We start from the raw sequence: 12,277 nt of genomic DNA, 5'->3' as shown, positions 1-12,277 counted from the left end.
TAAAACATCCTTAGTCCCCTTAATATAGAGGGTATTGTCAGTTGAGCTATTACAAAAACTATGTGCAACCAAGTATGCATATATCTTTTCATACCATGCTTTGGGAGCTTACTTAAGACCATATAAAACTTTCTTTAATATGTATACTTTTGATTCCAGACTTTTGTAAACAAAACCATGAGGCTGAGATACATAGACGTCCTCATGTAAATCTCCATTCAAGAAAGCATTTTTGATATCCAACTAACATACATTCCCACCTTTATGTACTACAAATGCAATGATAGTCCACATGGTAGTCATATGACATGTGGATGCAAAGGTTTTACCATAGTCAATGCCTTTCTCTTGTGCATAACCCTTTGCAACAAGCCTAGCTTTGTATCGCTCAACACTACCATCTGCTTTATGTTTGAGCTTGTAGATCCATTTCGTACCAATGGCCTTCTTGCCCAAGTCTACCAAATCCTATGTATCATTTTTTAGTATCGAATCATACTCAAATTGCATAGTGCTCGTCCAATTTTTAGATTCCTTTGCCTCATCAAAGGAGGCAGGTTCCTCTTCATCACATAAACTGGCCAATAAGAGCATAGCTTGCATCAACATGAGATGCATGATGAGAACCTCCACGTGTTCTGCTAGGCAAATGAGTGGCCAATTTGCTAGTCACGTAATGTTTGCACTAGCCATTTTGGCATACTTTTTGACTCCACAATTTTCCTTCTTTCCTGATCAACTACATCATCCACATTTGCCTTATCAATAGGTTAATCTATGGGTTGAAAAACATGCTGATTTGTAACCTGTGTGGGCTGATTTTTATCATTCCTTGGATTACCTAAATGCTCTATATCAATGTGTCCTACATTGAACAATGGAAGGAGAATCCAATATGTCATGCAAACATACATTTTGTTGTTTTTTACATGAAAGCAAGGATTGAATTGCATCTTCCACAAATACAACATCGCTACACAAGAATCCGCTTGGTTGCAGGATGATAGAGACAGTAACCCTTACTTTTCGAGCTATATCCCACAATAGTCTTATCGTTCAAGGTTGCTATGAAGTTGCTTAGGCACACAAGTGCATAAGCAAGACAATCAAAAATATATAAGTGAGCCATAGAGGGCTTTCTGCCTTTCCAAGCTTCAAAGGCATAATTGTATGTAAAGCCTTTGTAGGACACCTGTTCAAAACATATGTTGCACACATGACTGCTTCTAGCCAAAAACCATGAGGTAACTCCTAACTTTTGACCATACAACATGCCATCTCTATGAGAGACATGTTTTTACGTTTAGCTACACCGTTTTGCTAAGGTATATAGGGCATAGTACATTGGTGTTTTATCCCATTATCAACCATGTATGCATGAAACTGCTTAGACATATACTGTCCCCCTCGATCAGTATGCAGGGTACCAATCTTACATGTAGCAACATTTTGAACCATAGCAGCAAAGTGCCTAAAGCACATAAAAACCTCTGATTTCTATTTCAATGGATATACCCAAGCATGTCTGGAATAATCATCAATGAATGTGACAAAATAGAGGTAGCCTCCAATAGATGGTGTCCTCATAGGACCACATACATCATTGTGTATAAGCTGCATTTTTTGGACAGCTCTAACTGAACCATCTTTGGAAAATGATGCCCGCTATATTTTTCCAAGAATACAATCCTCACAAACATGTTTGATAGTGATTGTTGTACGCCTTTTTTTTCATACTTAATAGAAGTCTCTTTCGTTGGGAAAAAAAAGAAGAAGCATTCTGTACAATCAAGCCATGCCGATAGGATTATCCCCCATCAACAAACTCAAAAGCATTCTAGACAGATAAGAGCTAGGCAAATCAAGTCATCCCCCCACACAAGGAATTGTAGAATTCAAATTGACGGTGGAAGCTTAGTGTAGAAGATATGGATTCTCTAAAACAAATGGGTAAGGTCTTCCCTTCCTAAACCCATGACCATGAGCACAAGTTCCAACTCACCAAATTTTGAATTTTGGTAGTTTGTTTACAGCTTTCAAATTATAATGAATCGTGTGGGTTGCAATAACGTCCACTCACACGTTGCGTCCGAAGATTTTAGATTGCCTAGGGTTACAGTTTTGACGTTGAGGCTGGACATGGCAATTCACTTTGAGACTGGGGACCCGGGAGTAAAAAGATTTCCCCATGAACCAAAAAAAAAAAAGAAAACAACTGGAAATATCTGGCCATCATCTTTCTCCGTGCCATTAATTAAACAGTCGTAATTGTCAATTATCAAAACAAATATCCACACACACAACATATCATTTCGAAGCAAACGAAAACTTTGACCTGGGATTGAATAGTTACACAAAACATTGCAGCCCAACATGATATTATTCGGATACTGTCTATCAACTAATTAATACACATTATTAGGATGCCCAATTACCAGCCTATAAGAATAATATTTCCTTGTGTACCTGATCCACAGTCAAGTGGCTTGTCATACAATGTTTTTATTTAATTTGTCATTCATCTTTTGGGCTAATGCAAAGTGTGTATAGGCAGGTGTAATGCCGCCGTTGAGGCTAATCATTTATAGACCTCAGATGCAGCTCACATGATTAACGTTGAGACTTGTACACGAGTCGGGGGAGCAGCAAAGAGGAGGAATGAAAATTATCTTCGACTATATTGATAGGAGGTCGATATTCCACTCCTGCACGCTGTTGCGCCGGATGGAAGATCTCTTGCTCGAGTTTAAGGTCGGCTGCAGGTAGCTACTGGGCATCTGCATGATGGTGGCGGTAATTAAGATGGTGGTAATGGTGATGATGATGATGGAAGTGCTTGTGGTGATGAAAATGACTGTGACTACTGCGCAATTCTGAGTTACTATCGGCATGGTACGGGCTAAGAAGTGATTGCGGGAGATGGTCGATGAGTGGTTGGAAAAGCTTGGAATAGAAATTCGCGAGATGTGAGGCATGGACGTGCGGCAGCTTGTGCTGCACCTTCCTGTGAGGACTGTGCTCATCATCTGGATGGTTAAGAACAAGATTAATATCTTCTTTGCTCGTGTACTGTGAGTGCTTCAGCAGAGCTTCATGAGATTGCTTGTTCCTGGGTTTCTTAGGTGCACCTTCTGCTGCTGCTGTGTGTACATGAGTATTGGCGTTGGAATTGGCTATTGCAATGGAGTTGCAGAAGGGGGCGGGAACGCGGAAGTGGAAGAATTGGTGGAGGAGTGCGTGGTGATGGTGATGATGATGCTTCTCATGCAACCCTGACTGATCTCTCATCCTGCCTACCTTGTGAGAATCACCTCTGTGATTGTCCATCGGATATTTGACCTTTGCCGGAAGGGATGACCCTGCTTGATCTCTTCCCGCCCAGATCGTTGTTGGTGTGGGCGCTGTACGGCCGCCGCTGAGGGTCTCTGCGAGTTGCTTCGATACCGCCTCTAGTTCGAACGAGTCGAAGAGAGAACTGGCCTCGCAGTCCGCGCTACAGCTCCATCGTTTACTACCATTATCAATTGACGGAGAGCTGCTGGTAATCGACGTCGGGCGGAGGTACTCAAGGTGAAACGAATGGCGCCGCCGAGTACCGCTCTCCGGCATAGCTCCTCCAGGCGACCGCGGCAGCCGGCAACCGCTGTCGTGATCTTTGTCATTGACCATTCGGTTCTCAGCCTCAATTCTGAAGCGAGAAGGCCTCACGATGCCGGACTTCAATCCGGTTTGCTGCCGCTGAGCCAACCGCGCACCCTCCACTTTGGAGTTGGTGCCGCCGCCGTGCTGGAACCACGACCACGCTGCCGCAGCCTGGGTGCACGTTCCGGCGTGCTCATCATCATTCAATTCATGACGAGCATTCCGTTCCTTTGGCATGCCGGACAATAGCGCTAGATCATCCGATGAACCGAAGGAGAAGCTGGAAACGGCAGCGGATCAAACCGAAACTTTGCGGGAGGCACAAAATTTCAAGAATTGATCATTAAAACACGCGGCAGGCCGCAGCGAGCTAGCTAAGGAACGTGAAGAGAAACTGAGTGGAACGCGGCAGGCCGCAGCGAGCTAGCTAAGGAACGTGAAGAGAAACTGAGTGGAGAAAGGGGGCGGGGATGAACACACACACACACATATATATATATAGAGAGAGAGCCCGTGAACAACAGCTTTTACTGCACAGTACGTCTTTACTACAGGTCTTGCCTGCGCCGAAACTATTCACAGCAATGCTGCTTCGAAGACATACATTATGCATGTGAGAGGCATATATTGCTCTACAACAACTTACAAGTTACAAGGCTGGATCACGATGCAAGAACCTCCTTGTGCAATGATGACGATGGCGATGGGGATAATGTGTGGTGTGCGGCCTCTCTTTCGTTTTAACCCCACACGAAGGTTCCAATTGCTTCTAGCCACAAATTTCCACTCATATCTAGCATCACGGCATCCATCACACCCACACAAGTGAGAGATAGGAATATGTCACCAAACCAGAAAATGGTACATTTGTTGTGCTTTCCTACAGTAACTAGACATATTAATGAACATTGGAAAGGTTTGAACCTTGGCTTTATATATATATTAAGGTTTCAACCTTAATTTATTTCAAATAAATTAACATACACAAATTAGCAATTTTTAAACAAATTATTAAGGTAAATAAACAAAGCAATTTGCAAAAGATCATCGATATCACGTTGGGAGAGCTATAGCTATTGGCGTCTATAACAACACCAAGCAGCACACAAGTTGGAGATAAATAGGTATTATAAGAAATTGGGACTTCCAAACCACCTGATAAATAGGTATTATAAGAAATTGGGACTTCCAAACCACCTGTTCCAAGAGCAAATATCTATATCAGAGTCCTTGAAAATCAAAAGTAGTCTAATCTAGCATCTTCAACTCCCTTGGATGGCTGGATGGATGCAGCTCCTTGTCCCTATCTGGTTCTCTAGATCAAAAGGTTCCCAACCTAACTAGCTTGCTTGTCCTTTAAACCTCTAATATAATTCAAAAGGGCTCTTCTCTCAGCTTCAAGACAAAAAAGACTGGTGGTTTCCCTGTAGGACAGACTCAGACTCAACATAACATTCCCATCCAGACTTGCATTTGTCTTGCATGCTTTGAGAAAGCTAATCCAGTTTATAGCATATTTCCATTCCTCTAAAACCAAAGACACCCACACACTTCAAATTTTAAATGAACTTCAACTTTTGGATCATCTCCAATATCATGCTTGCTAAAGTACCATCCTTCCCTTTGAAATCAGACTGAGATGCTAAATCTAGGGAATCCTAGTCCTTTTTGTTACTATGTTTCTTCTTTGATAACGATTCTAAAAAAACCAACCTCTTTATCCCTAGAATTCTAAGACCCAATGCTTTTCAATAGTACATGCTTGACTTTTAAAATCTACTCAAACTCTTTGGACTAATGAGGATGAACTAATACAACCAAATCTGGCCTCTCTTGCCCAAAACATACATAGATGCAAGGCTCAAGATGTTTCCTCTATTTTTCCAGCTTTGTTGCTTAGCATCTCAGGCCCTTCATCATCCTAGTTCTCTCCCTCTTCTCTTCTCTTTGTCTTGTATATCCAACCATCACCTTAGTAGTATTCTCTCTATAAATTGACCAACATCAGAACTGGGATTAGCCTCCTTCTACCTACGTGTGTCCTCCTCTGCCAAAAAGACCCAACTTTTTTCCCTATTTCTCCTACTGATGGTCATACCACACATTCAATTTTAGCAACTCCACACCACTTACCATTTTGAAATGCCAGCCCCTTAACCTTCCACGATTGATGATGGCTCCATAACCTACCAAGTGGAATCTCTCCATGTATGGACATGGAATGTATGTACTGTGACAGTCCCAAATCTAGCCATATCTTAATCGTATAACTTAATCTAAGCAAACATTAAAACTCACTTAATTATATTATTTAGCAATACAATTAAATTAATCCTCTCAAATAGCAAAATAAGCATGCATGCCATATCCAAGATTCTTATCACATAAGAAAAGAATCATAGAATCTCAAACAATAGTATAAATCTCTATCAATTAAAGCATAGCATCATGTATGTGTCTATCTCAAAGATTTTGTCATCATCACCATGCTCGTCGACAACATGGTTAGTCTCATGATGACCAAAATCAAGCCAATCTAGGGTTTCTTCGATGCCCATCCACCCAACCTCCACACTGGACATCGCGGCTATGCCTTAATCTCGATCTTGTCCTCTCTAGGTTCTACCACATGGCTCCCAGAGGCTCCCCAGAGGGCATAAATCTCGTTCTCTATCCGGTGTTTTATGTCTAAGGACGGCCAGCCTTAATCTCATTCTCATGTCGAGTCTCATCATACACATCCATATCAATCATTCATTCCCAAACAAAGCAATCACAAGTCATACATATCATCTTACACTCATCTCTAGTCCATAATCTTTCAAGGCATGCATATTCAACCAAAATCAACTTCAAGTATAAAAATAAGCTTTTAATTCAAATAGTCCCTAACTTCTCTTATTCTTTTAATTCTTTCAAGTCATATGGGAATCTTTGTTTTTAACATAATCAATTATCATGTCCTAACCAGCGAGATCATCTCTAGTCGCTATTGCTAAGTTTTAACTATGCTTATGTGTTAGTCCATCCGATCTATATAGATAAGATAGTCAATCTTAATAGAAATTTCTAAGGCAAAGCTTGACAACTCGTCTCCTTGGGAGAGTAATATCTTCCAATCTATTTGGAATTAGAGAAAAGTCAAAACTACAAAGTTTTTGGACTTCTAATGCTCTATAAAACATATCTCAGTGATGGTTCTCTAAAAATGAGTTCTAAGGTCTTTTTGATAGCATCAAAATGGCCAAAGTTGTGTTTTCAGCATAAAACTGTCAAAAACAGCCAAGTGTCCCACTTTGCACTCGAATAACTCAAAAACAAAAGGGATTTTGGCTTCTAGAGCCTCATACACTCTTGTAGAGTTTCTTGTCCTCTAAAACTTTGTGTTTACCTCAACATTTGATTCTAAACACACGAAAAGATAAACTCTTTGCCCCTCATGAAGGTTATACCTAAAATCTAGTCATAACCTAGTCAAAAATTCTATCTTCTAATTCTTTAACTCCAAATTTTTAAAGTATTTATTCTATGAGTTGCATAGATTAAGGCGATCATGTATAGTTAATAAAGTCAAGAATTTCTTATTGTTAAGTGTGCCATGCCTCGACTCAAATTCTTTCATATACATGCTTATCGATTTATTTATTTAATCTCAAAATAATTTAAAGCAAAATAATAAAAAGAGGATTTGTATACTTTCCCGATATATTTGATGATGTCTTGAGTGATTGGAATCCATGTCTACTCTCCAGAAGTTGTGGAAGTGCTATTTGCAGATTTGGTTAGCCTCTCAGATCTGCTCTGTCGTCAAGGCAGCAACCTGTAACATGTATAACTTCGCACATAGTTATCAGAAACTAGTCATGTGGGTACTTAAAATTACCAGAACGTGTGCAGTCTACAACTTGAATTTTCACTTAATTTTAACACTTAGAATTTTTGCTGCTGATAACCTACTGGAATTCATTACTGAAATATGTAGCATCCAAAACTTGAGATTATATTTAATCATAACTTGGTTAATCTCGGAGGTATGCTACACTACAACCCAATGCGGGTGAAATCGCCAAAATCAACTATATGTGAAGGTCAACTCCAAAAATAGGTCACATTTTTCTTTTTTATTAAATTTCAATTTGCATGTCCATATACACACTTAAAGGTTACCTTTGAGTATATTAACTAATAGAAAACTTAAACTTGAATTTTCACTTAATTTTAACACTTAGAATTTTTGCTGTTGTGGCTGCTGTCCTGCTGGAATTCATTACTGAAATCTGTAGCATCCAAAACTTAAGATTATATTTAATCATAACTTGGTTAATCTCAAAGGTATGTTACACTACAACCCAATGCGGGCGAAATAGCCAAAATCAGATGTACTTGGTCAACTCCAAAAATAGGTCATGTTCTACTTTTTTTATTAAATTTTGATTTGCATGTCCATATACACACTTAAAGGCTGCCTTTGAGCATATTAACTATAGAAAACTCAAACTTGAATTTTCACTTAATTTTAACACTTAGAATTTTTGCTGCTTTGAAAACCTGCTAGAAATCTGTAGCATCCAAAACTTATGATTATATTTAATCATAATTTGGTTAATATCTGAGATATGTTACATGTACCAATGTTTCAACCCGTAGCATCTTATCAAACATAAGGATGGAGAAAGCATTATAATTATGAAGGCTTTATAAAGACAGTAAAAAGAACAACTATTCCTAATGGACCCTTAGCAAGATGAAGCTTTTCCTCTGGATTTCACAACTTCATCTCATTTCCTCCCTTCTTAGACTGACTCTCGTTTCCTTTTCTCTTAAAAAAATAGAGAAAACACACCATCCCTATTCACATGGTTACACCATGTACACTCAGTTACTTCATATCATCCCTACATAGTAAACATGCTATAACTATTTACAAACATGCTCACCCAAACTTGTATCCCTAACAAATTTATGCTACCCATATAAACATACTGCGTAGTCGAGTTGGCAAATAACCCTGTAAGTTTTCACAAATGACATCATGGTAAGAGGGTTAACAAACATGACAAATAAAATAAAATCACAAAGAAATCATGATTAGCAAACATAGCTTAACGAAGTTTACCAGACTATTAAGATGGAGAAAAAAGAGGCTGAGAGAAGAAGAAGAAGAGATGAAGCAGATATGGTGGAAATAAGTGATGCTATAAGAGAGGCGGGAAACGAAGAGAATTAAGTTCAAATTGTGGAGAAAGTCTTCAATCATACTAGCTTTCAATTAGTCTGGCCTCTTTTCCTGATATTCCTTCTGACATACGTTTTGGTAGGTAGTATTTAGGCCTAACATTCTTGTTTTATGCCAATATATTTTATTCCTCTTTTTTGAGCTCGAAATTGTGGGGACCACTCTGACAAAAAAGATCCATGTTACATGGATCTAGAATCCAAGCACTCTCATTGGCTACCTTATATTATTTTAATGGGCTCTAAAAGGGCCCATTTGGAGCTCGAATTTCCCCTAATGGTCATCTACTGTCAAGCATCAAACCACAAGAATCTCAAAGCTACCTAAAGTTACTTTTACCCATATCCACACCATCCAAGAGCTTCTAGCTAGGGCTCTGATCCCTCTTGCAGACATCATCAAATCTCCCCTCACATTTTCCCCAACCCTTGGGTGGTGGAACACTTTCAAGTGTCCCATCTTGCTGTATTCCTTACATGATCCTGATATGATATGGTCTCAACCTTGGGCCATTGACTCTATTGGCATGTAATCTGCCATCCAAATCCTTGAGCTAGTAGCTACCATTAGAGAAGACTTGATGTACGATATAAGGTCCCTCCCATCTAATCCTAAATTTGGTTTGAAAAGTACTATCTAGAGCATTGTTATACCTAAAAACTAGCATGCCCTCTATTAGACCTTTGTAGTCCAGCCTTTCATTGAATTTCTCTATTCTCTTATGAGACTTACCTCTTCATACCACTTGATTGATTCATTTATGTCCAGTAAAAGAGCATGCAACTTGGCCCACCTGTTCATCTCTTGTTCCTCAACACCATGTTGTTGTATGAAATTCAGAGATGGCAACATAATATTAACAAGCAAAACACAATCCTCTCCATAAACTAAATGAAAGGGTGTGAAGCATGTTGCATGCTTTTATGAGCCCACAATGCTCTATCAAGATACAGATCCCAGTCTGTAGAGGGTGATCTTCTACTAGTTTGAATAGTAGCCTCTATAAAACTCCATTGAAGCTTTCTACTAACCTATTGCATTGAGGGTGGTAGGGTGTAGTAAATATGTGTTTGATATGCAGCAACTTATTCAAGTTTTGAATCAAACTGGCTCTAAACTCCCTTCCCTAATCTGTCACCAACTCCAAAGAAACCCCAAATCTACAGCAAATCATCTCAAATAGAAATCAACTAGCCTGTCTTACATCTACTTTACTGGTTTCCTTTGTCTCTGGCCACCTAGTCATATAGTCCACTATAGTGATGATATACAGCTTTTTGTTCTTGGTTCCAGGAAGAGGTCTAATGACATCTACTCCCCATTTCTCAAATGCCCCATAGCTCATAATATACTGCATGGGCTCTGGTATCAACATCCTTTTTTGGAAGGCTTGGCATTCTGTACACCTCCTACATCAATGTGTGATATCCCTTTTCATTCTTGGCCACATCGGTTGAGCTCCTAAAACCTTCCTTTTGATGATATCTGCTCCATATTGTCCTCCACAGCCTTCCTCATGGCATGCTACTAAACATGGCTGTATCTCATGATGCAGCACTCTCCTTAAAATCCCATCTAAGCCTTTGTGATATAGTTTCTCCCCTATTAGTACATACCTCATGGCCCTCTTAGCTATTACTTGCTTGTTTGAAACATTCAGACTTCTTCTTGCAAACCCAATCAACAGGACATACTCTTCCTCATGTAAAGTCTCTCTCCACTGATACAATGGCTCTTGAAGCTTTGTTCCATGTATAGCTAAGATCAATACCTGCTCAGCCAACTCCTGGGCTCTTTGATTTTGTGCTATGGACACATGCCAAATTTGAACAGCTTGAAAGTTCTCAAGCAATCTTCTAACTCTGAAGAACAACCGCTTCAACTCATCCTTGTTTACTTTCCAAACCCCTTGTACTTGCCTGTTAACTAACAGAGCATCCCCTTTTATGATTTATTTTTTGATTTTCCTCTTCTTATAGTCTTCTAATCCTCGACACAAGCTGCTATATTCAGCTTCATTATTGCTTTTTACTTGTACTTCATGGCCACAACAACAGGCTTCTTGTCCCTATGTATTCAAAAATACATATCTAGCTTCACCTCGTCCCAAGCTCTTCTAGAAGGCTCCATCAAAAAACATGGTTCCTTCAACATCTTGCAACTCCTCATGTAAATTAGGGCTAGGAACTACCTGTCTCTCTAGATCTTTGACTGTTTTAGGTTTAATCGCATTTCTTTAAGTGTCAATAAATCAGCCATATGTGCCTTGACACTATCCTCTCTAATGAAACTCATGTCAAACTCTTGTAAAGCTAAGATCCATCTCTGCAACTTGGGGTTTTCTCCTAGGAATCTCAACAAATGGGATAGCGGATTACAATAAGTCAACACTATAAAAGGTCTGAATATCATATAGCTTCTTAGCATCTTAACTACATATACTAGTGTCCATACCAGCAGTTCTACTTCATGCCAGGACCTCCATCTCCCATGGTTTTGCTAATGTAATATACAGGTCTCATACATGACGATTTCATCCCTTTTTGCATCAAAACTTCTCCAAGTGCATTTCTACCCACACTAAGACTCAAATAGAAATTTTGTGTCCAATCTAGTGGCATCATCATGGGCATGGTAGAAAACAAATCCTTGATGGTAGAAAGCAAGTCATTATGGGCATGTCAAAAAGCAAGTCCTTAATGTTATCAAAAATCTTTTCTTCTTTAGTATTCCAAATAAAGGGATCCTATTGGCTCACCTTCTTCAAGGGGTAAAGATATTCAGCTAACATACAGAATGATCTGGACAAGTACCTTACCTTCTAGATGAAGCTATTAAGTTCCTTGGTGGTTTTGGGCCTATCCATTTGTAATAGACTTTGACCTTTGGATGGGTCACGAGAAATCCCATTCTCATTGGCCTCACGTCCAAGTAACACTACCCTTACTCTTGCCAGCTTGCATTTACGTGGATTCATCTGAGCCCCATCCTCATCAAGTCTCTGAAAAACAGCATCCAGCTTTTTAACATGAAGCAGAACCTCATTCAATATTCTTATCTTCAAATCTCCTTCTTTATGGACACATATAGTCAGTTGTTGAAGTACAAGCAATCATCTTCTAACCTATACCCTTTAATTTTCTTCATCTCATGGGTCAATTTTCTCTCCTGCTTCAGCAAGGTATAATGATAGGGTCGAAGAATTCATATAATCCCAATTTTTGCATGATTTCATAGGGTAAGGAATATGAAATTATAGTTATTATATGAATAAGGAGAATTTTTTGAGCACATATGTGACTACATTCTCCTTCCATGTGACCTATACTTAATCTCAAAGTCAAACTCTTGAAGAGTTTACATTGCTTCATATTAAGATCACTCTGAATCAGATTCATT

The sequence above is a fragment of the Cibotium barometz genome, chromosome 1, assembly GCF_041138505.1.
Source record: "Cibotium barometz isolate CiBa-2024 chromosome 1, ASM4113850v1, whole genome shotgun sequence".
Taxonomy (NCBI): domain Eukaryota; kingdom Viridiplantae; phylum Streptophyta; class Polypodiopsida; order Cyatheales; family Cibotiaceae; genus Cibotium; species Cibotium barometz.
This window is presented reverse-complemented; position numbering follows the sequence as displayed.